Source organism: Balaenoptera borealis, assembly GCF_965194805.1.
Source record: "Balaenoptera borealis genome assembly, chromosome: 1".
Lineage (NCBI taxonomy): Eukaryota > Metazoa > Chordata > Mammalia > Artiodactyla > Balaenopteridae > Balaenoptera > Balaenoptera borealis.
Window position 1 is genome coordinate 166,228,395 of NC_138860.1, and position 27,182 is coordinate 166,255,576.

A 27,182-nucleotide genomic window follows, 5' to 3' on the forward strand; every position below is an offset into this window, starting at 1 on the left:
TCAGATATCTTAATTTTTGCCAATCAAATGGGTGTAAGTTGGTATCTCAATGTGATCTTGATTTGCATTTCCTGTTTACTAATAAGTGTGAGCATCTTTCTGAGTGTATATTAACCATAGGCCTTTCCTCTGAGAATTCCCTGCTCATATATCTTGCTCATGTATTTTACTCTTGTATCATATATTTTTCTATTTGATTACTTTTTCTCATTCATTTGAAGGAACTAATATAAAGAAATTAAAAAATTCTTGATGCCAATTCTTTTTTAATTGAAGTATAGTTGATTTACAATGTTGTGTTAATTTCAGCTGTACAGCAAAGTGAGTCAGTTTTATATATATATATATATTCCTTTTTATATTCTTTTCCATTATGGTTTATCCCAGGACACTGAATACAGTTCCCTGTGCTATACAGTAGGACCTTGTGGTCCATCCATTCTATATGTAATAGTTTGCTTCTACTAACCCCAAACTCCCAGTCCATCCCTCCCCCAACCACCCACCTCTTGGCAATCACAAGTCTGTTCTCTATGTCTGTGAGTCTGTTTCTGTTTGAGAGGCAGGTTCATTTGTGTCATATTTTAGATTCCACATATAAGTGATATAATATGGTATTTGTCTTTTTCTGACTTACTTCACTTAGTACGATAATCTATAGTTGCTGCAAATGGCATGATTTTGTTCTTTTTTATGGCTGAGTAGTATTCCATTGTATAATATGTATATATGTACCACATTTCCTTTTTTTTTTTTGGCTGCGTTGGGTGTTCGTTGCTGTGCGCAGGCTTTCTCTAGTTGCGGAGCATGGGCTCTAGGTGTGTGGGCTTCAGTAGTTGTGGCTTGCGGGCTCTAGGGCGCAGGCTCAGTAGTTGTGGCACACGGGCTTAGTTGCTCCACAGCATGTGGGATCTTTCCAGACCAGGGCTCGAACCTGTGTCCCCTGCATTGACAGGCGGATTCTTAACCACTGAGCCACCAGGGAAGTCCTGGAACATATTCTTATATTAGAAAGCAAGGAAATCACCAATATTTCTGGAGTTGCAAAGTGCCCAGCAGTCAGCTTAAAAAGGCTCTCTTTGGTCAAAGATGGGAAAAAGAGAGCAAAATAGAATAATTAATTCAATGGATTAAAATACTTTAAATATATTTAAATCCATGAGTTTGTAATGAGATTTTTTAAAAAATTTGTTTTAATTAATTAATTAATTAATTAATTTTTGTCTGGGTTGGGTCTTCATTGCTGCATACAGGCTTTCCCTAGTTGCGGCAAGCAGGGGCTACTGTTTGTTGTGGTATGCGGGCTTCTTATTCCAGTGGCTTCTCTTGTTGTGGAGCATGGGCTCTTGGTGCCCGTGCTTCAGTAGTTGTGGTGTGCAGGCTTCAGTAGTTGTGACTTGTGGGCTCTAGAGCATAGGCTCAGTAGTTGTGGTGCATGGGCTTAGTTGCTCCACAGCATGTGGAATCTTCCCAGACTAGAGCTCGAAACTGTGTGCCCTGCATTGGCAAGTGGATTCTTAACCACTGTGCCACCAGGGAAGCCCATGAGATATTTTTAAAATATTTATTTATTTATTTGGCTGTGCCGGGTCTTAGTCACAGCATGCGGGATCTTCGTTGTGGCATGCCGGATCCATAGTTGCGGCATGCGGGATCTAGTTCCCTGACCAGGGATCGAACCAGGGCCCCCTACATTGGGAGTGCAGAGTCTTAGCCACTGGACTACTAGGGAAGTCCCTGTAATGATATTTTAAAAATCCTCATTGGTCCCCTTAAGAATGCTAGTGAACCAAATCATTACTTTTATTTGATTATCTTAACTTTGTATTGAGTTTAAAAAGACACAGTAGAGTGCATCTTAAATGTATAGATCTAAATATGTACAATTGAAAGTATTATCTTAAATGTAGAGATTGATGAAAATTTACAGTTATATACATCTATGTAACTATCACTCAGAACAAGATATAGAATAGTGCTTCTCAAATCTCAGTGTGCATTTGCATCAACTAGTGAATTTGTTAAAATGTATATTCTGATTCAGTAAGACCTTGGATCCTGCATTTTTAACAAGCTCCCAGGTGATGCTGATACTGCTGGTTTGTGGACCACATTTTAAGAAGCAAGGTTATAAATTCTTCAATGTTGTAACATGTAGCAGTAGTTTGTTCTCTTTATTGGTGCATGATTTTCCACTGTTTTAATATTCTAACATTTATTTACTTATTTTACCATTGATGGACATTTTGTTGTTTTCAGTTTGGGGCCATTATGAATTAAGTTGCCATGAACGTTCTTGTACATGTCTTTGGGTGGACATATGCACTCACTTTGGGGGGGATATATATCTAGGAGTAGAATTGCTGGGTCATAGTGTAGATATATGTTTAGCTTTAAGAGATATTGTCAGACAGTTTTCCAAAAATGATTGTACCATTACACACTTACCAGTAATATATCAGAGTTCTAGTTGCTCCACATTTCACCAACACTTGGTATTGTTCTTTTAAAAATATAGCCATTCTGTTGGGTGTGTGGTGGTATCCAATTGAGGTTTTTTGGCCAGTGAGAGACCCTCTTTTGAGAAGTAGTTACTCAAGTTTTTTTCTCATTAAAATTTTTGGTTTGTTATTTTGTTTCATATTGATTTGGAGGGATTCTTCGTATATTCTGGATATGAGTTCTTTATTGGATACACGTATTGCAAATATTTTTTCCCAGTCTGTGGTTTGACTTTTCATTCTCTTAATGGTGTCTTTTAGTGAACATCTGCTTAATTTTAACAAAATCCAATTTGTTAATATTTTTCTTCAATTAAAAAAATTGTGGTAAAGTACACATAACATAAAGTTTACCCTCACAACCATTTTAAAGTGTACAATTTAGTGGTATTAAGTACATTCATATCATTGTACAACCATCACTACCATCCATATCCAGAACACTTTTCCACTTGCAAAACTGAAACTGTATACCTATTAAAACAATTACTCTCCATTCCCTTCTCCCTCCGATGGGTGGCAATCACCATTCTGTTTTCTGTCTCTATGATTATGACTACTTTAAGTACCTCATATAAGTGGAATCATGTAGTATTTATCTTTTTATGACTGGCTTATTTCATTCAGCATAATGTCCTTCTTTGTCTCTTGTAAGGCTTTTTTGATTTAAATTTTATTTTGTCTGACATTAGTATAGCCACTCCTATTCTTGCATTATTGTCTTCTTTTGTGTTTAGGTATTTTTTTTGGTAATGAAACATTTAAATTCCTTTCTCATTTCCTTTGTGTATATTATAGAGCTATTTTTCATTGTGGTTACCATGGGGATTTCTTTAAAGTCCTAAAATTATAACAATAATTTGAATTTATACCAGCTTAACTTCAATAACATACAAAAAAACTCTGTCCCCACCCCTTTCAGTTGTTGATGTCACAAAATTTTGTCTTTACATGTAGTGTGTCCCATAACATAAATTAATAATTCTTTAAAATGCATTAGTATCCTAAATTATGTAGAAAACAAAATTTGGAGTTACAAACCAAATTTATAGTAATACTAACTTTTACACTAATTTTTTTCTTTAAATGTATTAGTCTCTTAAATCATGTAGAAACAAACAAAAAATACAGTTACAAATCATCATTACAATAATACTAGCTGTTACAATTGTCCATGAATTTACCTCTAGTGAGATCTTTATTTCTCCATACAGCTTTGAGTCTAGTGTCCTTTCATTTCAATCTGCAGGACTCCCTTGAGCATTTCTTGCAGGGCAGGTTTACTGGTAACAAGCTCCCTCAGCTTTGTTTATCTGTGAATGTCTTAATTTCTCCCTCATTTTGAAGAACAGTTCTGCCGAATATAGGATTTTTGGTTGATAGTTTTTTCTTTTAACATTTTGAATATATTGGCCACTTTCTTCTGGCCTCCAAAGTTTCTGATGAGAAATCTGCTTACTATTTTATTGATGATCCCTTGTTTGTGGCAAATTGCTTTTCTTTTGTGCTTTCAAAATTCTCTCTTTGTCTTTTGAAGTTTGATTATAATTAGTCTCAGTGTGGGTCTCTTTGGGTTCATCCTACTTGGAGTTCATTGAGCTTCTTGAATGTTTATATTCATGTCTTTCATCAAATTTGGGAGATGTTTAGCCAAATATTTGAAGAGTCCTTTCTCTTTCTTGTCCTTTCTCTTTTTTGTCTCCTTCTAGGATGCCTGCAATATGTACATTGGTCTCCTTGATGGTGCCCCACAGGTCCCTTAGGCTCTGTTCATTTTTCTTCAATCTTTTTTTCTTTCTGTTCCTCAGCCTCAGTAATTTCCATTGTCCTATCTTCAAGTTCACTGATATTTGCTTCTGCCTGCTCACATCTGCCTTTGAAACACTCTAGTAAATTTTTATTTCAGTTATTGTATTTTTTTCAATTAATTAATTAATTAATTTGGCTGTGTCAGGTCTTTGTTGCAGGATGTAGGATCTTCGTTGCGGCATGTGGACCTCTTAGCTGTGGCATGAAGGATCTTTAGTTGAGGTACGCAGGCTCTTCTTTGCGGTGCACGGGCTTCTCTAGTTGTGGTTCGCGGGCTCCAGAGTGCAGGCTCAGTAGTTGTGGCACATGGGCTTAGTTGCCCTGCAGCATGTGGGATCTTAGTTCCCCGACCAGGATTGAATTTGTGTCCCCTGTATTGAAAGGAAGATTCTTAACCACTGGACCACCAGGGAATTCCCCTCAGTTATTGTATTTTTCATCTCCAGAATATCTTTTCAGTTTCTTTTTATTAAGATAGTTGTTCTAAGCCTTTGGCTGGTAGAGCCACCATTAGGTCTTTTTCAGGGACAGTTTCAGTTGGCTTATTATTTTCCTTTGAATGAGCCATACTTTTCCGTTTCTTTGTGATTTGTGTTTTTTTTGTGGCTTTGTGATTTTATTGTTGTTGTTGAAATCTGGACATTTTAATCTAATAATGTGGTAACTCTGGAAATCAGATTTTCCCCTCATCCCGAGGGTTTGCTGTTGTTTTTTTAAAATAAATTCTTGTAGGCTGTTTCTGTACCGAGGATCAACATGAGGTGTAAAGTTGAGGTCTTCTCAAGTGTTTTCTGAGCCTGTACCTTTTCCTGGGCATGGATGGTGACACTCTAATTTCTCTTGAATATGTAGTTGCTTTTGAATATCTTAGTCTTTAATGCCTGTGTCTCAAAAATGGAAAAGAGGAAAATGAATGGGGAAAAAATCTCCAGCCCCATAAATCTCTGGAAATCACTTTAGCCAGAGGGGTAGGGTCTTGCAATAATAGGTGGAGGTCTAACAACAATGGACACTTCCTCTTTGTCTACATCTCTATTATTAGATATGGCTTCATTGAGCAGAGCATAGATCTCTGATAGTTGGAGAACAGAGCCCTTTCTGCACCCTGGCTTATGCAAGCTGCTCCAGGAACACATGCACAGCTGCCTGCTACATGGCTGAGGATGAGGAACAGGCCACTGCTACTGTACTAAAAGCTGAAATTGACCAAAATCAACAGCAATTTACCGTCCAAGTTTTCCCCTGAAAGTTTCAAGCCCTCAATAGACTCCAAAGTTCCAAAATAGTTATATCAGACAAATTCTCACGATGCAGATGTCTAGGTGGGAAGACAGATTCTTGGTGCTTCCTACTCCACCATATTCCCATAATCCTCTCTTCAATATTTTCTTATACTGGTAGCACATTTTGCATCCTGCTTAAGAAATATTTGTCCACTTCAAGGTTATAAAGATATTCTCCTATATTTTCTTCTGGAAGCTTTAATATTTTACCATTCACATTTAGGTCTATAATCCATTTTGAATTGCTTTTTTTATAGTCAAAGATTTTTTTCCCCTACTTTTTGAAGTCAAGTTTCATTTGTTACCCAACTCATTGTTTAAAGACTGAAAACTGAAGGGAAAAAAAAATCATGTGTTTTTTCTTCTTTTCCTCTACAAACTTTACATTAGGGCAATAAAATAATTGAGGAGAGAAGTTTTTTTTGATAGAAGTTTTTCTTTGTAAAAGTGCTCCAGCTAATAATTGAGGAGGGAATTATAAAACTGGTATACCACCATTTTGCAGCCTCTAATGCAGAAAAAGGAGACATCATAAAAAGAGAGATTATGATAGAAATATATAACACTACTTATGAAGAATTATTGCCCCAAAGTTGAACCTGCATCTGATCAAACTTCTAGATCTAATTAGCAATGTACAAAAAATATGAGGGATAAAGAAATATGATAAATAACTCTGCAGGTAAAAAGATCCAAGCTGTAGGATTAACAATCTTGTTTTTTGCAACAAATAAATTTGCTGAGAAAAATGGAGAGAGGGAATCTAGATATTAAAAAGACTTAAATGACATCAGTCAATTACAGCTGACCCTTGAACAATGTGGACGTTAGGGAAGCTGACCCTCCGAGCAGTCAAAAATCCACTTATAACTTTACAGTGGACCGTCCATATTTGCTGTTTCACATCTGTGGGTTCAACCAACCATGGATCATGTAGTACTGTAGTACACATTCACTGAAAAAAAAATCTGTGTATAAGTAGACCCACACAGTTAAACCTGTGTTGTTCAAGGGTCCACTGTACAATGTATGGGAAATCAGAAAAAGTTGATTGTCTATTTCCCTAGATGTTTGATGATATTAAGGGATTATTGTTAAATTTATTAGATGTGATCATTATATTGCAATTAGGTTTAACAAAAAATTCTTGGGTTTTGGAGATACATACTAAAATATTTATTAACAAAATATTATGTTTATGACTCACTTCAAAATAATACAGAGAGGGAGAGTGGAAGATATATAGATTAAACTAAGTTGGCCGGGAATTTATAATAATTGAATTTGGGTAATAGATACATGGGGGCGGGGGTGTTATGCTAGTCTTTCTACTATATATTTGTGTGTGTGTTTGAAATTTTTCATGATAAAAAGTTTTTAAAAATGTGTCTTAGTTGTTCTTGGTTCTTTACTTTTCCATAATGATTTTAGAATCAGCTTATCAATTTTTTAAAATTGAAATAGCATTGAATGTAGGGATCAATATGGAAAGAACTGACATCATTACAAAATCATGATTTTTTATCCATGAATGTGAAATATCTCTCCATTGATTAGGTCTTTTTTAGTGAATTTGAGTAAATATTTATACTTCTATGTATCTTTTATTAGATTTATTATTAAATATCTAACACCTCTGTAGCTATTATAAATGATGTATTTTTACAGATTACATGTTTTATTATTGTGTTAATGTAAAAACATGCAAGTGACTTTTTTTAAATAAATTTATTTATTTATTCATTTATTTAATTTTTGGCTGCATTGGGTCTTCGCTGCTGCACACGGGCTTTCTCTAGTTGCAGTAAGCGGGGGCTACTCTTTGTTGCGGGGCGCAGGCTTCTCATTGTGGTGGCTTCTCTTGTTGCAGAGCACAGACTCTAGGTGCATGGGCTTCAGTAGCTGTGGCACACGGGCTTCAGTAGTTGTGGCTCGCGGGCTCTAGAGCGCAGGCTCAGTAGTTGTGGCGCACGGGTTTAGTTGCTCCGCGGCATGTGGAATCTTCCTGGACCAGGGCTCGAACCCATGTCGCCTGCATTGGCAGGCGGATTCTTAACCACTGCGCCACCAGGGAAGCCCGCAAGTGACTTTTGTATATTGATCTTCTATTGACACCTTGCTAAATACAATTACATCTAATAGTTTGTCTTTAGATTATTTTCTAAGTAGACAATTATGTCATCTGAAAATAATGATAGTTTTATTTTTCCGCTTTAATCGTACCATGCATGCACCTAACAAAGTAGCCTTAAGGTATATAAAGAAAATTTGATAAGGCTACAATATAAAATCCACAAATCCACCATTACGATGGGAGATTTCAACACATTCTCTTAAATTGCTGACAATCTCAAGCAGATAAAAATTCACCAAATATATTGAAGATATAAACAATAAAACTGAACGAACAGAAGCTTGACTGTACATAATTCTCCTTTCTACAATAGAGAGTACAAAATCTTCTTCAAAACTGTCTTAGTTATCCACTGCTGCACAAATTCAATAGTGTAAAACAAAAATAAGCATTTTTTAAATCTCTAAGCGTCTGTGGGTCAGGAATTCAGGAGCAGCTTGGCTGGGTGGTTTTGGCTCAATATGTCTCATGAGATTCAGAGAGATGTTGTCAGTGGCTGCAGTCTTCCTGACTGGAGCTGGAGGATCTGCTTTCAAACAGGTTCACCCACATAACAAGTAAACTGGTGCTAGTGGTTGGAAGGAAGCCTCAGTTCCTTCCCATGTAGGACTTTTCACAGGGCTGCTTGAGTGTCTTCATGACCTTGCAGCTGGCTTCCCTCAGTGTGAGCAACCTCAGACCAAAAGATGGACACTGCAATGTGTTTCATGATGTAGCCTCAGAAGTCCCATACTGTCATTTCTGCAACGTCATATTGGTTGTACATAACAGCCTTATTATTCAATGTGGGAGGGGACTACCCAAAAGAATAAACATCTTGAGATGAGAATAATTGGGGGCCACCTTGGAGACTAACTACCACAAGCACACATGTAACATTCACAAACATTGATTGTATACTAGTCACAGAGCAAATTTCAAACAATAACTAACATACAGGCAAGATTCTTTGATCACAATGCAATTAGGTTAGAAGATAATAACAAAAATGTACACTAAATACTGCTCTTTGGAAATGATTAACACACTTCCAAATAACTCATAGGTCAAAGAAGAAATCTCATTGGAAACTTAAAAACACTCAGAATTGAATGATAATGAAAACATATGAAATGCAGTGAAAATAGTTCTTTAAGGATAAATTTTTTTTTTTTTTGCCATGCTGTGGCTTATGGGTTGTTAGTTCTCTGACACCAGGGATCAAACCTGGGCGCTTGGCAGTGAAAGCACCAAGTCCCAATAACTGGACTGCCAGGGAATTCCCAAGGATAATTTATAGCCTTACATATTTATATTTAAAAAGAGGAAAAGCCAAAAATTAAAAAAATACATTTCCAATTTAAGCAGTGAGTTAAAGAAGGAGTAGACTTAAAGAAGATAGAGGGAAGTAGATAATAAAAATAAGAGCAGAAATCAAGAAATTAGAAAAGATACAATAGAGAAGAGCAACAAAGCTAAAAAAATTGGTCCTTTACAATAATTAAAATATGGACAAGTCTCTGGCAATGAGAATCAAGAAAAAGAGAGAAGGCACAAATAAATATAATAAAGGGGGGGGGGACAATTACAGAGGAAGCAGATACAAAAGATAATAGAATTTTATCATCAACTTTATGACAATACATTTGAAAACTTAGAAAAAATAGACATTCTTAGCAAGATATAAATTATTAGAATTGATTCAAAAGAAATAGAAAACCTGAAACAGTCCTTTAAATAGTCCTATTAGGGAAGTCCCTGGTGCTCCAGTGGTTAGGACTCGGTACTTTCACTGTCAGGGAACTAAGATCCCACAAGCCGCGCAGCACGGCCAAAAAAATAAAAATAAAAATAAAAATAAAAATAAAAATAAAAATAAAATAAATGAACAGTCCTGTTAAAGAAACAGAAGCAATAGTGAAACAAAACAAAGCAAAACAGAAAACTTCCCATTTAAAAAAAAAACAACACCAGTTCCAGATGGTTTTACAGATGCGTCTCACCAAACTTACAAATATCTGATCATCCCAATCTTATACAAACATCTTCAGAGAAAAGAAAAAGGATAATATTCCCCCTACTCACTCTATGCAGCTAGGATAATTCAGAAACCAAATCCTAGACAACAAAAAACAGGAAAATATCAGACTCATTTTATTTATTAATATAGGATGCAAAAATCCAAAACAAAATATTAGCAGATCAAATCCAACAGTATATGTAAAATAAATCATAAAGCTCTTCAGGTAAGTTGGGTTTATCTCAGGAAAGTGAAATTTAATATTAGGAAAATCTCTAAATGGAATGATGACAACAGATTAAAGGAGAAAAGCCATATGATCATGTCAAAAGATGCAGAAAAAGTCCTTGAAAAATTCAACATATATTTGATTAAAACTCTTAGTGAATTAGAAGTAAAGCAGAACTGCCTTTTCCTGCCTTTTCCAAAAATCCTACAATAAGTATCATCCTAAAGAAAAAATGTCAGAGCATTAAAGTTATGAATGAAACAAACATACCCACCGTCACCACTTCTACCTAACGTTGTACTCTGGCCAGCACAATAAGACAAGGAAAATAAGCCAAAGGCAACAGGATTATTTTATTTCTCTAAATACATTAAACATAATTATTTTATGTTCTGTGTCTCATAAGTCTAATAACTGGGTTCTTTGCAGATGCATTTCTGCTGTTTGTTGTTGTTCATTTTCTTTGGAACTTTATCTGTGGAAATTATTTGAGGCCTAAGATGAAAGTGAGTTCCTCTAACAAAGATTTACATTTGCTTCTGCCAGGCACCTGGGGCACTACCTGTCTGAGAACATTTTATACTAAATTTTTGGCTTCAGGTTTTTCAGATCACCTCGGTAGAGTGAATTTGATTGCATGTGAGGTCTAAGTTGTAGTTATGGAATCTCAGGAGGTGACTCTTCCTCCCTACACTCATTGTTATTGCCAAGGTTTAAAACAGATAATTTTCCTTGCAATTTCCTACGTGTGGGGATGGGGTGAGTTTTTTCCTAGTTCACCTGTACATTAGAGTAGAGCCCTTTAGGGTTCTAAGTTTAAACAGGGGAGTATTTGCCCAAGTTAAACCCTGTGCTTCATCTTCTTTCCCTCATGTCCTGTCCTGTCTTTCCCTCATGTCCTTCTTTCACAAAAAGTGAAGTTCAATTTCATATGTTAGCAAATACCCCTGAATCAGTTATTTATTGCCACAATATTGTGATACAACACATTATTCAAAAATTCAGTGGCTTAAATTAATAAGCATTTATTATTGCTCAAGAGTCATCAGACTGACTGGGTGGTTCTTCTCATTCAGCTGGTCTCACTTAAATGTCTGCAGTCAGCCACGGTTAGGTATATGTCTCTGTCGCTCTCGGCTGGACTCTCTCACATGTTTGGGGGTCAGCTGGCTATAGGCTGGTCTATGATGGTCTTGTCTTGGATAGCAAGGCTCTCTTGCATCTTGTCTCTCATCCGACAGCAGGTTACCAGGCTTGTTCTCAGAAAGGAGGCAGGAGACCAAGAGAAAGAGTAGAAGTAGGCAAGCCTCTTATAGCTTAGGCTTAGAACTGGCACACCATGACTTTTTCCACATTCTATCGGTTAAAGCGAGTCACAAGTCTACCCAGATTCAAGGGGTGGGAAAATAGAGCGCCCTCTTGATGCAGGGAGTTGCAAAGTCATATGGCAAAAGACAAGGATTCAGGAAGAGGTGAGCCACTTTTGCAACCAATGTGTTATAGCTCCCAAGGCTAAAGTTGGCTTCAGTGCTCTGCTTACTTCCCTGGTTCTGCCTTCACTTAGATTTTGGCTGGAGTGATTTTTATTTTTTTGCCAGCTCATTGATGAATTTAAGAAGATTTAAAAATTTAAAAATAATCATTTATCATGCTTTCAGTGAGAGGATCAACCAAGCACCTAGTCTGCCATACTGCTTGATTGACATTTTGATGAATTTCTGTCTCTGTACATGTGTGGCTCTCTACCCTAATTCTCTCTCCCAATCTTTGAAACTCTACTCATATGCTTCCGTTATGCTTCTTCACTTCTTTGACTGCCTTTCTTCACCCAGACAGAGCTCTAGATGCTAAAGGTATTTAGTGCCCATTTCTACTAAGGCATGGAGTTCCTAATACAGCAGTCATAATTTGTGGAGTGCAGGGTCCCTTGTTAAAAAATTATTAAGAATTTCAAGACAGTGACTGCAGAGCATAAAACCTTGTAAGCGTGGGGCCCTGTGTGACTCCCATGAAGCTGGCCCTGATAGTAATGATTGATTTACGTCTCCATCTCCCTTATACATCACTGGATGGATGTGGGAGAATACTGTCTAAAGTCTGTCTGACTAATCTTTATGCCTCAATGGGCTAGCAAGGTGCCAGGTACAATCAGTAAATGTTTGTGGAATAAACAAGTGAAAACTACACTATTTCTCAATTCTAAAACACATCAGCTCGTTTATACAACTGTGAGAGAAATGTAGAAAACCATATAAAATGTCCCTATCCATTGTAAGATGCTCTTCCAATTTCAGAATAGTTAACAAAGTATACATCTTAGAACTGAGAAAACATGGTGGTGCCTTTTAGCATCCTACATGATGGCTGTTCTTATGCTTCATGGAAAGTGAGATGCTTCTTGTAGTTCTAAGGGGGGTTCCTAGGATCAACTTTATATCTTATTTTCCCTGATATCTGCTCTTGGCTGATCCCTAGGCTGGGAATTATCTGCAACCTTAGCTCATGTTGAAACGTCTTGACTGAACAGGTCATGTGGGCAGTAGGACAGGTGACCAGTCTGCCTATCTCCCGCCAGAACTTTATGTCATGTGGCATCTTTAAACGTCTTCTTGGGAAATGGGAAAAGGGCTTGACTCCCAGTTTTAATTCACTTGGGCCTGTGACTTCTACTTTCTCTGTCTCAGTTTCCCCCTTTATATGAGAAGGAGAGCCAGTGACCCCAAAGGGGTACAGGGAGAAAGAGGTTGTTGGGTGGGTATTGAATCAGAACTACTCCAAGGTCTATTCCTAGAGAGGAGGATGGTCGGTCTCCCTAGCCTCCCAAGCCCACACCTCACCACCCCAAAGCTTTCAAGACCAGAAAGTGTGGAAGAGGGAAGAGGGCAAGAAGACTTTAAGGCTGCCCACTACCCTCCACCCCAACTTTCGGAGCCTGAGGCAGTGCTCTCTTCACACTCACCCAGGGAAATCGGAATCCAGAATGAGCCCCTCCCCAAGCGGCTTCCCCAGTGCGCGCCCCCACCCCCCCCCACCATTACAGCATCGCTCTGGGCGCCAAGACGGATTCAAGCCAGGGACTGCTGCAGTCAGCTCTCCTCCGCCTCTCCTGTCTCCTGCAGCCTGTGTCCGGGCTCTGCAGCCTCCGGCTGTGCTTCGGACCATCCCCTTTCCCTCCCCCACCCCGCCCCCGCCTAGGCACGACCCCTGGCTCAGGGCCTAGCGGTGGGCGGCCACAGTGGGTACAGGTGGGGGCCCCAGCAAAGTCGGCAGGTCTAGCGGGGTTCTCGCTCCACGCTGGGGATGCCTGGGCTGTGCGGACTGTGAATGGGGGATGCCGGTCTGTGGCTCTGAGGCCCGGCACAGCGCCCCACCCTGGGAAGCAGAGGAAGGGGGCTCTTAGACCCGAGGCCAGGAGCTGAAATCGCGTAGCTCACCCGGGAAGCCCGAAGAGTCTCCTAGAGGGATGTGCCCGGGGGGCTGTGTGTGACATTCAGGGTGTGACTGTGCCTCGGTGGGGCGCGAGACCGTGTCTGGGAGGCTGTATGACTGTTGCCCTAACCGCTCGCCTCTGGGCTGGGGTCCCTGTGCCTAGGCGGCTGTGCGTGACCGTGACACTGTGTGTGCCCGTTCCTGGGTCCCCGGGGAGGGGGGTGCTTATTCGCTCCCCCACCTGGGTCTCCCCAGCGCTGTTGCTCAGCTAAGCGGGCGCTCCTCTGAGACCCCGGCGGCCGTTCGCGAGCTGCAGCCTCGGCCCTTCTGGGTCCCGTGCGGGGGCGGGGAGCTCGGTCCCCCTCCCTCTCGCCGGCTCCGGGCTTGGCGGCCGTGCGCGGGGGCGGGGGCGGGGGCGGAGGCGGAGCGCGCGGGCGGGATCCCCCCGCCTCCCCTTCCTGGTCCCCGGGAAATCCAGCCTCCGTGGCTTGGCCGCCTCCCGCTCCCGCGCCCGCAGCCGCTCGGCGCTCGCTCGGGGCTCCGCAGCCAGCGTGGCCCCTCAGCCCGGGGCTCCGCAGTGCCGGGCCCCGTCCTTGCCCGCCCGTCAGCCGCCGCAGCGCCCCCGGCCCGGGCCGCCGGCACCATGTAACCCGGCCGGAGCCCAAGCCGGGCCAGGTAAGGCGCGGAGAGGGGTGGGGACGGGGCCGCGCGCGCCGCGCCCTCTGCAGCGCCCCCCAGCCTCGGCCTGGCTGCGGCCCCGGCGCCGCCCACGCCCCGGGCTCCGGCGGCCTCGGCTCCCGGCCCCGGGATGGGGGAGGACTGGGCCTCCTCCGCCGCCCCCGCCCCGCCCCGGCCTGGCTGCCCGCGGGCCTGACCGGAGGGACGGGTGGCGGACCACGCGGAGCGCGGACCGGCTCTCGGGGTAGAGCCGCGTGGCCGCCCGCCCTGGCCCAGCCCTGGCCCGGCTGAGGCTTGGGTCTGGGAGGGAGTAGCCAGCTGGGTTGTGGAGGGCAAGTGGCGGTGTCGGGGAGATCCGGAGAGAAGTTTCCTCTGCAGGTGTGTGAGTGCGCGTGCGTGTCACCGTGGGTCTGTGGGTGATTGTGTGTGCCAGTGAGTGTATGCAGCGAGAGTGTGCGTGTGTCATTGTGGGTGAGTGTGTGCGTGTCAGTGGGTGTATGCCTTGTGAGTATGGAGGGTGTTGCTGTGTATGTGTCGGTGGACATGTGTGCGAATGAGTGTGTGTGTTGCCACTGTGTGTGTGCCTGTGGATGTCTCTGAGTGTGTATGCGAATGGATGTGTGTGTGCCGGTGCGACTGTTTCTGTGAGTGGGTCCAGGTATCTGTGGCCTGTGTGAATGTGTGTGTGTGTGTGTGTGTGTGTGTGTGTGTGTGTGTGTGAGAGAGAGAGAATGTATCCGAGCAGGGTTCACTCTGAATCACCCGCACCTGGGCTTTGTCCCCTCCTCTCCCAGGGGATTCCTGGTGGTGGTGGGGATGGGACAGGGAGAGGGGACTTTTCAGAGGTCAGCTCAAACCCCCTCCCCAGGGACTCCTCACCCCTGACTCAGGCAAGAGCTGCATTGCACTTTCCACGTTGGTTCCCACCTTCACCCACCCCAGGGGGTACCCTCTGTGATGCTGCTGGTTGTGTCCTAGCTGCATGCTGAGGCCTTTGGGCCTGGGGTGGGGGGGAAGCTGGAGTGTATGTGCCTGTGTGTGCTTCTCCTTCTTGGGGCCTGGAACTTGTGTCACCCCAGTACTGTTTCACCAAGGGCCCTTTAGAGCCAGGAGCTGAGGAGGCCAGGTGGAGGCTTCTGTCCTGTTCTTAGTCATCAGAGCAGGTGGCTGTTTCCAGACTTCTAAGCCCTAAATTTCCAAGTTCTGGGTCATTGGTTCAGCCCACTGACTCCAGGTGGGTCTGTGCAAAAGCTCTTTGAAATAATAATAATTAAAAAAAAATGCCCTTATATCAGTTCAGGGCTTTTAAAAAACGCTCCCTTCTCAACACTTTTCTCATCTTCCTAACAGTCCCGGGAAACAGGCAGGGCAGGTTAAGCCATATGAAATTGCCAATATTCAACTGTTTTGTTTTTTACCTACAAAACAGCAATTTCATGTGGTTCAGCTTAATATAATGCCAATTTACAGATGAGGATGTTGAGGCTTGAGAGGTGAATTGCATTCCCCACAATCACACACTGCTAGTCAGTGGTTCGGAAAGACTCCAACCCAGGTCTTTTGGTGACTCAAAGAGCTGGGCTGGGCCAGGGCTAGAGAGTGGTACTCCCTGGTGTGATCTCTCTGACCCTGGTGGCACTGCCCTCCACCTCCGCCCAGCATTCCCTGAGTGCTGGGGCTACTTCTGCACCCAGCTGCCAAGGCCTAAAAGGGAGAGAGGGGGAGAAGAGAGGAGGGAGGGGAGGGAGAGGCTTCGTGAGTTGGCAGTGAATCAGGGTCTAAAAAGGGAGCCGGGAGGGCTAGGGTGGCAGGTGTTTCTAAAAGGAACATGCACATAGGACGAACAGCTTCAGATACAACCCCCGCATCCCCCACACCCCCGCCCCACTGATCTGGCAGGCAGTGCCCACTGCATTTTATGCCAGGGGGCTCACATCCAAGGAGTGCGCTTGTATGTAGCTCTAGAGTGATGGCCAGGGGAGGAACCTTAGAATTGACTTGGTCCAAACTCTTAATTACAAAGTGAGGAGACTGAAGCCCAGAGAAGGGAGGGGACTTGCCCAAGGTCACACAGCAAACTTGTGGGTTCCTGGCTAGTTTTAGCCTAGGAACTTTACAACCTTCCATGTTGCTTTCCATTCCTAGAAACCCCCAGTCTCACCCCACGCTCTGCTCATCAAAACTGAGCAGAGGGGATTTGGGGAGAAGAAACAAAGACTCAGTAACCTTAAGGCTGTAGACCCTTCAACCTGGGACCCCTTTCCAAAGAGAAGGAGTTACAGATGTTCCTGGGAATGGGGATTCCTAGCCATACCCACCACTGAGGTAGGCCATTGAGCATCTCTTAATTCCTGCTGAGGGGTTGAAGCTGCTGCAGGCCAGACTCCCAGACTTTCTTCTGTGGCAGCAGCTGCTTTCAGCTGCTGCCTGGCAGCTCACATCATCTCTCTCCAGTTGATGTTGGAACTTGGGCTGGCTGAGCTCCATTTTCCTTCATCCCATCCAGTTTCTGATGCATTTTGCCTCATTGGCCTGATGGTTCCTTACTTCATATGTTCCTGTTAGGTAGAGAAACTTCTGGGGCTTGTCTGATTTTGGAGGGGGTCTGTGGTTACCCTTAAACTCTTTCTAATTAAGCCTTCCAGGAGCCTGGGCTAAATGATAAAGATAAGCGTTCCCGTTTTACAGATGGGAAAATCAAAATTCATAGAAGTGCCTCCTGTTTGTTTGGTTTTTCTATTAATCTACTGAGATCAGTAGAAGAGGTTCTTTTGAGTGAGGGGACAAAAGAGCAAATGGCAACAGGAGCTTTTGTCTAGAGGGGCTTCTACAGACCCCTTCCAGTGTCTTCCATCCCCATGGTCAGGAAACCGTTCCAGAATCTGATTTCATTCCACTTGGTAGCTTCAAAGCTTTGTCTCTCAGTGGGGGTTGGAAGAACAGCTGCGTACCCTCCACTCTACAAGCGCTACCTCTTGATTCCCTCTTTACCCACCCCCTCCCCCAGGTCTGAAGGCTGCTGGCTCAGCGGGCCTCCTGCCGTCTGGGGAGTCTGGGTTTGAGCTGGGGTGAGGTGGTGGCACCATCGTTATGGTAACGCACTGCCAGCTCATCGTTGCTAATAACTTGTAAAGTCCCTGGGCTCAAATGCAGCATGCCTTCCCATCAGTCCTTCTCCCCATGTTACAGAAAGAGAAAGTGAGGCTGTGAGGGAGGGGCCTGTGAAAAGGGAGTCTGGGGAGGTGGGTGGCCTTGTCCTTGGGGTTTTAGCTGGAGAGCTGCGAGGAGGTCGCTTGGGGACTGGTTGACACATACGATTATATAAGTTTGCATATGATTGCATGGGCTGTTACATGTGGATGCACTCAGAACATACTCGTATAAACCTGTACATGCTAGCTGACATGTTCATGTGCTTTTACACAGCGGTCCACATGCAAACACGCCTCCAAGCATCAGAACGTGCTTGCGCATGAATACTGCCTCTACCCTCTGAACATAAGGCACCCGAGAAATCTGGGTTTGTGGGGGTGTCCAGGTATGTGGGTGGGGATCTGATCTTTTTCTGATGCTGCTTCAAAGTGTCTTGTTAACAAAGGGACAGAATGGTCCCAGGGTTCCTTCTTCCTTCCAGTCAAGAGCTCAGAATGGGAATGGGCTGGGGATGGTGTGAGCTCCTAGCTCCCCAAGGCCCCTGCGTTTATGCCCTTTGAGCTCAGGTATCTCCTGCCCCCCTCACTCTCTGTTCTTTCTCATCCTCTCCTCTTCCTGTGTGTAAATATTAAAGAGCTGAGCCTGCAGGGCTGATGTAGACATGGGGAGAGAATGAAATTGAAGGATTCCCTCGCCCCCATCCCGACACCCCCCCCCGGCAGTCCTCCGCTCCTGCCTCCTCCCCTCTCCCTTCTCCCCTCCCCTCACTCAGTGCTTCCACATGTCTCTCCTCCCCCCAGTCCAGATGGGAGCTGGCTCCTTCGGAAAGGGGGCTCAGAACGGGGTGTGGGGAGCTACCTCTCTCTGCCTCCCCCCGCCATATCTGCTTACAGGGCTGGGGGCCCCCACGTGAGTATTTATTTTATTTTATTTTTGGGGGGGGTGGTTGAGGAGGAAAATGGTTTTAGAACCAGCTGTGAGTGGCGTTGAGAGGCTCAGGGCTGAAAGGAGGTGGGTGGGGTCCTCTCTCTAGGCTCACTCAGGGAAGCCTAGAGTCTGGGTTTCTTTTCTTTCTTTGGATACAGAGGGAAGAGAGGAGTACCAGGTGCCTCCGGTGGATGGGAGCGAGTGTGGGAGGGGCAGGGGAGAGGGGCTTCTGTACTAAACCGGGGGTGTAGTGGGGTAAGCCTTTCGTTTCTGGCATCCTGGGTTTCTGGCAACAGGACCGCAGAGTGGCTGGGAGCTGTCCCAAGTGCTGAATTGGACTTGGTGGGATTTGCTCCTTTGGAACTGTCCCGGGTATTGAATGGGGCTGTGTTGGGGGCCCAATGATGGAAAGGTTGCTGGGCAGTGCTGAGGGCTCACTAGAAAAATTCTCCCTGATGACCTACTTTCCAAGGACAGGGTGCCTGGACGGAAAGATAGATTTTGGGGTCCTTCCTCTGACCTTAGGCCTCACGGCTCCTAATGGTATTTGGGAAAGGGACTCCTCTTTTCCTGTTTCAGTTCCCCCTCCCCTTTCCAAAACCACCAGACTGCTGGTGTGGGGGTAGGGATGGAGGGTGATGTTGCGGTTGTGAGCGCTCTTCTCTTGGATAGTTTTTAGTGCACTAAGCTTAGGGGTACTGGCACCAGCCTTTCTCCTACTGGGTCCCAGAACTTCAGGCTCAAGGCAGATCTGGATTAAGAGACTTTAGGTTTTGCTGGTTAGGCCTGGGGTGTGTAGAGCTCAGGAGTTTAGGATAATCTGATTGACCATGTAGCATCCCCCTGCCCACCAAACTTTCAAACTCAGGACAGGAGACAGTGAAATTTTCTGCAAGCCTGTCTCATGCTTTGCCCAACCCAACCAGAGCTCAGAGCAGCATTTGGGAGAGACTTTTGTTGGGGAGGAAGATTTCCAAGCACAGGACTCAAGGAGTGGGTGGGATTGTTCAGTGCCATGCAGCAGAGAAGGAGGAGGTTACTAGAGATGGGGCAGTGGGAAAAGAGAAAAAGCTGGGGGAGAAAAAAACGATTCAAATTGGGGGATGGGGGTCTGCATTTCAGTTCTCAGCTCCCTTGTAAATCTTTTCCACACTAACCTAGGGTCAGGATCATCTTAATTTTCTGGGTTCTTAGGCTCCATCTTTGTAAATCTGAAGGGAATAGAGCAAGGACTTATTTTTCCAGGTCCCTTCCCTTGTCATCCCAGGGGGATGAGAGCCAAATGTCAGGACATGCAGATGAGACTGTGGGGGAACAACAGGCAGGAGTGGATGATGGCAGCTTCACCTCCCATCCCCAAGGAACAATCAAATATTCAAATGGGATCCTTCTTGAGGGGAGAGGAAGGAGAAAGTTTCTGGATGCTGGGCAAAAACTGGGTGTGGCAGGGAGGTCAAAAAAAAGGGGAGGTATTTAGGGACCCCAAACTGAACCAGTTCATCCCTTTCCAGATGTGACTTCTAGTTAATAAGGAGCCCCTCACCCATCATGTTTTTGATGTAACTCATCAAGATGATTCCTCCCTTCTCTAGCTGCTTGGGAGGAGCTGAGTTTTCCTATGCTGTGGATGCTGGGAGGTGGTGGGTGTGGGTGTGGGTGCCTGTTTGGGGAGGGGAGGTGTTTGTGCTCCACTCAGCTCCCTTGGTTACATAACAGCTTTGATAAGACTTTACTTTGGAGCTGCCGCTACTGCCTGAAGCAGTCACCCCTCCACCCCCACATGGAACGTTGGATGTCCGCCCCCTTCTCCCTGGCCCATTGGAGGGTCCTGCTATTCACGATCCAGTGTCCCAACAGCTGCCTTCCTGCTGGGAGGTGTCTTCAGCTTGCTCCCCTGCTCCCTACCCAGCTCCTCTTTTCTAAATACTTGCTTCTTTTCTTATTGTGAGCCCAGATCACCCTCTGCCCCTTTACATTTTTAAGCCTCCAGGTCTACCCTGTCTTTGCTGGGGTCCTTGGCTGGGGTGGGAGGGGTTCACTGAACATCGTGAAGCTGCCCTCTAGGGAAGAAGAGAAGCATCCCCAAGAAGTTTTAAGGCCCAGAGATAATTTTCTTACTGTTCCTTCCTCCGCCCCAATAGCTGTTTTGGAGTCTGGGAGCCGTGGACCATACCCAGAGGTACTGGGAGGAAGAACTCTGGCCTTGATATTTTCTCTTCATTTCCCCTTTTAGAATTAAAAAGTTGTATATATATGGGAGGTGGGGGCTGCCTGTTGGGTGGAAAAAGGTGCACCTATTCTGAGGTATACCTACTCCATTTTTCCCTGCCTCCCAGGTTGTCTGTGGAAATACTGGTTATTCCAGGCATGAGACAAGGGGATGACAGAGACCTTGTTTGGAATGACTTTTGTTTTCTTTGAGTGGGTAGGAATGGAGTATATCCAGGAGTGGGGCATATCCTATTGATAATAGGAATAACTTTCCAAAATGAAGTGGGAGACTGGCAAGAGGAGAGAGCAAACGCAAACTTGTGATGTCACTTGGGAGAATATGGACTCCTGGCTTTGTGCACATCTCTGCTATTCCAGTGCATGTGCATGTGTATTCCTGCCTGTGAGTGTGTATGTGACCGTGTATATGTCCATACGTATGTGTGAGTATGCTGTATGAATGGGTACAAACACATTTATGAGTTTGTGTATTTGTGGACATATGTATACATGTGTATATGTATGTATGACTATGTATGCGTCTATGTATATATGTGACTATAAAGGCAATTACTTAAACCCGTGTGTGGGAGGGTGCTCACCCAACCATACATATATGTGAGTGTAAGTATGCATGTGAGCACGTATGTGGGGGCACATGAATTAACAGCATGTGAATATGTGTACATAAGTTGAGTCATTCATGTGAATAAATGCGACAGAAAGAATGAGACGGAGAGATTCTGACTGAAAATTGGGGCTGTCCAAAAGTTGTTTTCACACAAGCTTGAACTTGATCCACTCTCATGCCTGCGGCTCTTTTCCAAAAACCAGGCTCCTCGAGGTGTCTCAAGTTATCTTCTCACGGGGACCCAACTCTTCCCTGCCACCATCCGTATGAAAGGAGCTTGCAGAGGAGAAAACTGTACAGGCCTTGGGGACAGCTGAGAAAGGGAGCTGAGCTCAAGGCTGATCAGATGCTATGGTGCTCAGGGGTGTATGTAGGGGAAAGAGTTTGGGAGCTTGAACATTACCACTGAAGTTTCAAGAATCAAGCAGAACAAGCTGGGCTTAGTGGATGAAAGGGGTAGGGATTTTTAGGGAGGCCCAAGTGTGTGCATCAGCTTCACACATGTGCGTGTGTGCATGTATATGTGTGCATTACTTGTCTATGCCTTAATACGCATATCTGAACATAAATGCACTTTCTAAGATGTATATATACACGTGAAAAATCTACAGGAATGTACATACCAATGGAGGGATTTGTCGACATGTACATACATGCTAACACATATATGCATATGGACAGAGTAGAAGAAATACGTGGACCTGTGTTAATACTGGCCTGATTGCCACCCGTGACGACATACACGTGCACCTCATTCACCCAGGTTAACAACAGCCTACAAATTGTCCCTGTTCCATCACATGTGCCTCCCCCAATTCATCCATTCATTCAGCCAGTGTTTTTTTATGTCTGTGATGTGCCACGTGCCGTGCTGGACACTGGTGATGGTCCTTGACCTCAGGTAACTTACAATCTAGAGAAGGTAAAAGACCTGGATCCAAGTAAGGAGAGTGTTCAGGAAAATAGGAGGACATAAGTGTTCATGGGGTGAAAGTGGAGGCCTATGGAGGGCTTGGTCAGTTCTGGAGCAGGGAAGGGAGGGGTTTGGTGAAGGATCCATAGAAGAGGAGGCCTTTGAGCCAAGGCTTGAACAGCTGTTCACCAGGTGGGCAGAGGTAGGAAAAGGTGGTTTAGTGACAGGAAATGTCCCAACTGGTCTCCCTACCTCCACCCTTGCCATCCCCTCCTCCGGAGAGTCTCCCCACAGAAGCAGCCAGCATAAGATGAGATCATGCCTTTCCAATGGCTTTCCATCTCACTCAGAGTGAAATCCTAAGTGCTTAGTGGGGTCTGAGTGACATAAGTGCTGTGTGTAAAATAGCCTCCAGTGACCTCCCTGATCGCAGATGCCACCCCTACAAGTGCCTCCCTTCGGTTCCACAAAGATGCTGAGCACAGCCTCACCTTGGGGGCCTCTGCTTTTCCCTCAGCCTGAAATGCTCTCCCCTCCAGATACCCACATGACTTGCTCCCTCACTTGATTCAAGTCTTTGCTCAGAAGTCACTTTTTCGGAGAGGCCTCCCCCACAGTCTATCTTAAATAGCCCCTTGTCATGCTGTCCTCTCACCTCCCCTTTTTTAAAAAAATTCAGCACTTACCACTTCCATTATTTCATATACTTGTTCATCATCTCTTTGTCCATTAGGAGAGAAACTTCATGAGAATGGAGCAAGAGAATGTTTTGTTCACTACTGTACCTACTGTGTCCAGAGGAGTGCCTGGCTTGGAGGCACTCAATACATATCTGTTGAATAAACCGATTTTAGGAAGATCGCACTGGCAGCCAGTGAGGAGAGTGGATCGGGCTGGGCCAAGATGCAGGCAGGGAGATCAATTAGGAACCCGTTGTAAGAGCTTTAGTGAGAACTTAGGATGAGGGCAGCCTGATGGAGAACATTGGGAGTGGAGGTGGAGAAAGGGAGATACAGTGTACCAACACGCGCATGTATGCACACACAGGCACACGTGTGCACATGTCATATTTTAGCCAGTGACATCTACTGTCTTAGTCGCGGAAGGCTAAGGAAGAAAGTAAAAGTGTCTTTGTATATAAATTGGTATGTATGTCATGAACACCCAGTGACAAGCGGGACAGCCTCCAGCTAACCCTGGTTGATGTTCTCCTTTCCTTTGGGATCTTCTCACCACCACCCCACGTATGTCTACCCCTGTCAGCCAGGCTGCGAAGGGCTGCCAGGAAGGTTCCATTTGGTCAGTGATGCAGGGCTCCTGCCTGAGGGAATAAGGATAGGGCACAGGGCGCTGAACGGTGGAAAGGGTCTCTGGAAGTCAGAGTCACAGAGCCTTAGAGACACACGGGGAGAGGCACGTGGACCAGTGAGAGGGGTGCTTAGAGCCGGTGAGGAGCTCAGGCCCGGCCCAGACTTCCTGAGGCCAGATGTGGTGGGAGGCAGGACAGCATCCTCAGGCAGCGTCCACTTCCTAGCCCTCACCTTTCCCTGCCCCCCCTTCCTCTCCCTGTTCCACTCTGGTCCCGTTTCCTAGCCGGGTGGGTGCCTTGACCAAGTCTGGGCTTAGGAGTGAGTGGTTCCCCCCTAGGGTGTGTGAGTTCCGGGATGTGGGGACACCCAGGGAACTGGGACCCGATTTCTAGCGGACAGGCTGGGGCTTTGGCGGTAGGGGAGGAATCTCTCTGAGAGGCTCAACTTTGTCTGATTTCCTCTCTAAGGAAAGAGCATAGAGGCTTGAGCTTGTGTTGCAGAATGAGGAACTGAGGCCGGACCTCAGGCGGGACCATTCAGCTTCTAGGGTGAAGTGACTGAAACTTAGTACCTGGGGAACGCTTGGAGGCGGGCTGGTGAGAAAAGGAGGAAGAGGTGGGACCTGTGGGTCAGCCCCGCTGGTGCCGCTGCCTGACCCGCGTAGGGGGCGGGCCCTGAGGCCTAGAATCCGCGTTGAGAGATCCTCCGCAACCCCTCCAAGAGCTAGGTTGCCTCATTTCCAAGAGCTAGAGCCCCTTCCAGGATCCGCGGTGTATGATGGGGACCTTCTGCCAATCTCTCCCCTCATTTGGACCAGGGGCGGGGGCGCTGCCGCCGCTCTCCTCCCACCTGGGCTCTGAGCGTGGGGGTTGGGCCGAAAGAGCCGCCAGAGCCGCCCACCTGCCCGCGGTGTCATGGCAACGACTCTGCCCACGTGGACGACGAGGAAAGGGAGGAGAAGAGAGGAGAGGAGGCACCACAACAGACAGGAGGATGGGAGGGGGCTCCTCAGGGTCTTGCACGCGGGAGCCCCCATCCCTCCAGCTTGGCCCAGGGCCCCCAGGGCAGGGTGGGGCTCATGCTCCCGGCCTGGCCTCAGAGAGTGCGTGTCCTTGGGCGTCCTGAGTGATGACGACCTTGGCCTCCTGTGCTGGGGGCCCCCCCAGTGGAGTCCTGGGGGAGAAGGGGCTTTGGCATGTGCAGACCTCTCCTTCTCGCCCCACCCCACAAGTCCGGGATGGTGCCTGGGGCTGAGGGGATGAGAGCCCGACCTACTTCTCCATTTTCTCACTATTTTTCAAAAGGAAAATGACCCACTTTTCAGCCAATCGGACTGGGGCCTGTTCCCAGGCTCATTCCCTGAGCCCCCCTGCCCAGGCCTCTGCTCCATCCGCAGCCTGTTAGTCACGTGCTGGACCCACTTCCTGAGGGAAGCAGGTGCACCTGTGTGGAGGGTCCTTCCCTGCCATCTGCGCCAGGCAGGGGAGGGGCCTATTCCAGGGGTGGCCAGGGCCTGATTTTACGTCAGCTCCCCTTTGGGCTGACAGTCCCCATTGACGGCCATGGTCCTGGGCACTTTGAGTGTCCTGTCCGCCATCCCCTTACACTCCTAGGACGCACACCGTGGAGGGGCAGGAAGGACTCTGGGGAGGGTGGGAGGAGGACTGTACCCCGCCTCTCACTCTGTATTAGTGGGTGGTGGTGGGCTGTCTTCCCAAGCTGCTCCATTTCCATGTGGAAAGGGAGAGCCAGTAGCACTGGAGAACCATGTCTGTCTGTCTGCCTTCCAGAGAACCCTCCTAGAGGGTTCTGTCTATGCCTGTCTTCCCAAGCCCCTCCTCCTCTCTAGGATATTGGTCTGGGCCTCAGAGCCCCCTCCCTCCCTCAGCTATATTGGCTTGGGCTGGCTTGGGGGGGGTGATTAGGAATTTAATTATTTAGTTTCTCCAGCTCAGTAGATTAATTCCATCCATCACAGGCAGGCTGAACCATCTCCCGATCTTTGGGTTGCCTGGCCAACCCCAGAGGGAGGCAGCATCATTGCTCACCTGGGCCTAGTACTGGATCTGGGAACAATGGATAAAGTTCTTGTTGGGGGAGGATTTGGTGTATGACATTGAGCAGATGTGGGTGCCTAAGTGATGTGAAATGAACATTTATGTCTGTTGTGTGGGGATAAATATGTGAATGTGTATGTGAGGTTTTGTATCTGTGCAGCTTCTGTGTGCACAAGCATCAATGTCCATTGGATGAAAATGCACGTGCGTGTGAACCCTTGTGGGAACAAGTTTGTATATATCTGTGCACATTATGTGACGATGACTAGCTATTTGAGGACAAATGCCATGTGAGTTGCGTTGGATGAGCCTGCATCGCTGTGTAATCTGCTTCTGGAGAACACGTGTGTTAAATTGTGAATAAGCAGTCTTGGGACCGGATGCCCATGTGCAAGGGAGGGATGGCAAGGGTGGAGGTTTCCTGAGGCTGAGTGATGAATCAGGGCACACTGAGGGTCCACCTGGTGACCTCATCAGACCAGTTTGGTCAGAGAGAGATGCTCCTTTAGACCTGCCAGGGCTTGGTCTCCTAGTGGTTGAGATGTCAGGCCAGGACTAGATCCAGATTCAAATCCTCCACCACCTGTGTGACTTTGGGCAATTTTCTTTGCATTTCTTAGCCTCAATTTCCTCATCTGTAAAATGGGAATAATAACGGCACCTACTGCAAAGGATGGTTGCGAGGCCTACACAAAGAAGTACATCTAAAGCACTTAACACAGTGACTGTTCAGTTGTAGGCGTTCAAAGAGCTGAGCCTTACACTTCAGAGTTGAAAGGTACCAGAGGGTGTATGATCTGAAATGTGTTCTGTGCTTGAATGCATCCTATACCATCCTCCAAAGTGGTCCTCCAACCTCAGCTTATATGCCTCCCTGGACAGGACACTCCCAGCTCTTCAGGAAACCCACGTCACACTGGTCCAGCTCTGCCTGCTGGAGAGTTCTGGTCCAGCTGCAGGGAGTCATTTCGCTCATGCCTCCTCCCGTTTCTCTCCCTATTTCTCTCCCACAACCAGCAGAGGGGTGCTACTTCTTGATGGCTCAATTACTGATCTTGAACTTATTGAGCATCTACTATAAGCCAGGTTTTGTTTATACAGAGATAGATCAGATGGATCCTGGTTTTCAAGGAGCTCACAGCCTGCAAACAAATATTTATCCTACTGTGTTGAAGTATGGGACCTCAGAGAAGGTAGCAACTGCTTTGCTCTGGGACTGATGAGGAGGGCACGCTTAGGTGAGGTTTCTTGGAAGAGAGGATACTTGAACTGCGTCAGAGGCAAAGTTGGGAGGACAGGCTTTCCACACGGAAGAATCTCATAGTCTGTGCTGACTCCTCTCCCCATACTCTCTCCCGTTGTGGTCCTAGCTCCTGCTAAGCCCAGAAGTCCAGCGAGGAGAGCAGGGATTAAGATACTCTGAATTCTGGGGGAGGATCAGGCAGAGCAGAGGGGAGGGAGGTGCCACCACGTCAACCTGGCAGTTAGCCAACCAACTAGCCCTCATTGGGTCCCCTGGGGGCCGACTCTGTGCTTGACTTCCCTGTAGGAGAGGCCCAGAGAAGACAGGCCCTGGTGCAGGCAATCCTGGTCCCACCTCTCACAGAGAGCTTCAGGACAGTGTGCCAACCCAGGAGGCAGGCTTCACGGGGCAGCAAGACACCTGGGCCAGAGAGTAGCCCAGGCCACAGGCCTGGCCTGGCTGAGAAGCTGCTGCCCAGGGGACCCTTGCCGTGGACTTGGGATTCTACCTGTTGTTTTCTAATGGCCCTAGAAGACACAGGTCTGGCAGCATCCTGGAGGCCGGGGCAGCATCAGCCCAAATCTCATCAAACACATACAAATAAAAGAAGGCACTAGGGTGCTCAAGTCAGGAGAAGCCAACGTGTGGAAACATATGTGCCAGTTGCCTTGAACA

General features: G+C 46.1%; 1 protein-coding gene across 1 annotated transcript in view; it reads left to right on the forward strand.

Annotated features, from left to right (window-relative positions):
• The first annotated feature begins 13,881 nt into the window (after positions 1–13,881).
• DLGAP3 (DLG associated protein 3) overlaps positions 13,882–27,182 on the forward strand; it is a 65,864-nt gene continuing 52,563 nt past the window's right edge. Inside the window, exon 1 of the mRNA XM_082362842.1 lies at positions 13,882–14,059. The gene's annotated coding sequence lies outside the window, so the exon portion shown is untranslated. The remainder of the gene's footprint in view (positions 14,060–27,182) is intronic.